The sequence below is a fragment of the Ipomoea triloba genome, chromosome 1, assembly GCF_003576645.1.
Source record: "Ipomoea triloba cultivar NCNSP0323 chromosome 1, ASM357664v1".
In the NCBI taxonomy this organism is placed as follows: Eukaryota; Viridiplantae; Streptophyta; class Magnoliopsida; order Solanales; family Convolvulaceae; genus Ipomoea; species Ipomoea triloba.
In genome coordinates this window covers 20,885,530-20,889,288 of record NC_044916.1, presented here as the reverse complement: position 1 = coordinate 20,889,288, position 3,759 = coordinate 20,885,530, and the positions used below count along the sequence as shown (strand labels likewise).

The 3,759-nt window shown below is 36.8% G+C and overlaps 1 long non-coding RNA gene across 1 annotated transcript; it reads right to left on the bottom strand.

The window, feature by feature from the left end:
• Positions 1–532: 532 nt before the first annotated feature.
• Positions 533–2,233, bottom strand: LOC115997456. Its single transcript, XR_004093737.1, has 2 exons — positions 2,097–2,233; positions 533–1,828 (listed from the first exon to the last, which is right to left on the bottom strand). It is a non-coding gene; the product is annotated as an uncharacterized LOC115997456 (long non-coding RNA).
• Positions 2,234–3,759: the final 1,526 nt, after the last annotated feature.

Genomic DNA, 3,759 nt, shown 5'->3' with positions numbered 1-3,759 from the left:
TGAAATGCAGGACGAAACATGAACCAGGATAAATACGAACTATAAAACTAAAAAATAAAATATGCACACCAACAACTTCATTAAAGAAACACAAAATATAATTAACACAAAAAAAAAGTTAAACAATATACGAGTCAGTGCACAAATCTCAATGCATAGAAACACCTTTATTAAGACTAAATTTAAAAAAAAAAAAAAACTTTGCATAAAAGTTAATAATTAATTACATAATTTCGAAAAATACTGAACAAAGATAATACGACCGTATTCTAATATCTAAAATATATGTGTAAAATATATCCCCTTGCATCCTCCTCAATCAGATCATGATCAGGGACTTGTACGTTGTTGGAAACGACGTAGTAATGCTATAAGAGGATAGACAAAGTCCTCAAAATACGAATTATCTTGAACTATGATTTGACATCCCCAACATTGTTACTTGCATACACATACAAAGCATCTCAAGCACAAATCAGACGTTACTTTAAAATCAATCAAACACAATGCACATACTATTTAGAATTTCTACTTGCACCGATGCTATGCCTCACACGCACACATGCACCTCGAGTTGATGCTTTACAATGAACCACAAAATACTACCAAAATCCAACCACTTGCACAGAGTTGCAACTGATATGCATCACTACACACATTGACCTACTACAATACACATGGGAAGGAAAATAGCCCCTCCTCAATCAAATAAGAAGTTGGTGCTTACCCCTCTAGTTATGCCTGCATCCATATATTCTACAAACAAACTCTTAAAATGAAAAGAGGACAAAAAAGCACAACAAATTCCCCAGAACGCAACCCCGACTGAAATGTGCACCCCAACACCCTAAAAGCACACACCCATAATGAAATGCACACGCCCAACTTCAGACACACACATGCCACATGGTTGATTCGCACAACCCACAATGTTGATGCGCACTGAAATATGCTTTGGCAATAAAAATAAATGCAGCAACGCAAGAGCCCAAAAATAACAAACAACACACGATTGCGCACACACGCATCACCTCTGTGCTCAGAGCTTAATACACAAAGACTGGATGCAGAATTGTAGCATTAAAACGCACATACATGATTACTAACACGCAAGCCCCTTAATAAGCAATGACTAACAAAAATACACAGTAGATGGGACAAGCCAAAACATTAGTATTTGGACAAAATTTGGCCGCTATTTTAATCACATTCAGGGGCAAAATCATAAATTGATTGAATTATGCAAAGATATAACCTATGCAATTTCTTTTATAGTTAAGGAATACATATCTTTTATAAACTGCAAGTTTGATTTTTATACTTGTAGCAATCTTCACAAACAATTCAAGCACACATAAGTAAATATCAGAATTTAATTACTCAAAATTCTTAGCAAACTCACATTGCATCTAAAGAGTAGAAGAGTTTGAACAACTTCCCAGTAGCCATACCTACATGCTTACATCAATACTGTCTGACAAAAACAATTCAAGAATCATCTGCTATGGAAACCGGTTAATTTACCTAATAGTGGTCCTTTACTAGTTAGAGTAGAAGACGGGTTTTACCCCTACAAACCTTCAGTACTGGGTGCATCGTCACCAAAAAAAAAATAAAAATTCAAGAATCCAGTTCATCTCAAACACCCATCAATTTCAAGAATCTTAAATAAGAATTAGAGCTGGTCTCCCACCAAAAGAACTATCACCATGCATTAGCTTAAGAAATGGCACTGATCAACCATCAAAACAAGACCCAAATCACATACCTGCCCACACTAATTCCTGGAATTCACATCAGCTCCATTCTCAAGCAACAATGTCACAATCTAAAACACAATTCCCACAAATTAATCACACTCCGAAACATATGAACAAAGAACAAAACAAGGCACCATCTACCGTCGCCGCACCCTAGACCAGTCAACATATCACGTACCGCCATGAAAATCACCCCCGTAAACAACACATAACACCACCCACAGAACCGAGATCCCCCACCAGAGCCAAACCCACCCAAAAAGAAAAAATCCAACCCTAACAAAAACCCCAAACCGCTGATTAACAACAAATCAAAACAATAGAACATCGAAATACCTTGACCATTGGCAGAAGAAATCCCCTTAAAGAAGAACCAGCCATGTTTCTTCTCCCACATGCACACGTCAAGTGCTCTAGGGAGAGACGAGAAGCTGATGGTCAGCAAGAGAAATTGAACGGCGAAGATAATACAGCCTGTAAACCAATCGTATTAATTACACCCCAAAACCCCTTGTATCAACATCCAGAAGGTAATAACACAAAATACACGGAATTTGGAATTCTAATGATGCACACACATAAGGAAATTACATTGATGCCCTCTTTCTAATTAATTTCAAGCGCCAAACTCAATAAAACAAGTGCCAATTAATCACAACCGTTAAACAAAAAAAAGGACGATTAGGATCTAATCTCACTATCTCGTCTAATTAGGGTGATCTCACTGGATCCAAATCCTATATATATATATATATATATATTGGAAGGTCCACGAGGTGTCCTGAGCAGGCCCTTCTAACAGGAGGCACCTTTAAGCCCGTACCATACTCAGACTAATCCGCGCTCGCACCGGGCCGACCCAATTATGGGGCAAAGTGCTGGCTATATATATATATATATATATATATATTTATTTATATTTATTTATTTATTTATTTATTCATTGTAAGTTCAGTATTTTTATATACAAATAAAATTAATATATAAAAATATATCATTAAAAAGTTATAATTAAAAACTTTTAAATTACACCTATATTGATATTTTTATTTTAATGTATTAAATTAACATACAATTATATTATATCACTATATTATATTCATTTTAATTTAATATTGGTTCATTTTTAAAATATTGTAGATTGATTTTTTACCATACTATTGCAATATATAATTAAAATTAACATGGACTTACATAATTAAATTCTATTAGAATTGAAATCTTTTATTTAATTTAATACTTTATATAGAATTGAAATTAACATGTTATTATTTTAAGTCTGCTAAATTAATTAAAAATAAATTATTTTATATAGAATTGAAATCTTTTATTAGATATTATGTTTTAATATTATAGATGTTTTTAATTTTTTTATTTGTTTTGAATTTCAATTCAAAAAATAATAAAATTAAATTAATTTAATTGGGTTCAAGTTTAGTTATATATCTTTTTTAATTCTATAGTTAAATTACGTACGACAATTAAATAATTCTTTTTCAAACTTTTCATGTGCATAAAAGTAAATTTTGGTGCAAAATATTTTATTTCAATTTAACTTTATATATATATTGATGGTGATATTGGGTGTGGGCTTGAGCAAATTGGGCTTGTGACGATGGGCCAGGCAGCTAGGCAAGGTAGGTCCAGGAAGCCCACACGCCTCCGCCGGCCATGGGTGCCGCCGGTGGGGCGCCGGCGTGGCCTCGGGGGCGCCAATGGGTGCGCTGGCAGCGCCCGGCCACGGCGCGGCTGGCGCACCGGGTGCGTGGCCGTGCCGCGGCCTGGCGCCCCCTCCGCGCCCATATTACGCGGCGCAGGGGCAGGCGGGTGTGGCGTGCGGTGAGGGGTGTGGAGTGCGGTGAGGCGTTGGCGGCGTGTGGTGCGATGTGCGTGGACCACGTGGTACGAGGGACGGGGTGAGATCTCGGAGCGTACACGTGGACGATTAGGAGGGGGGGTGGCTCAGTATAAATGGGGGGCTCGGTTGTCCATGAAAGGC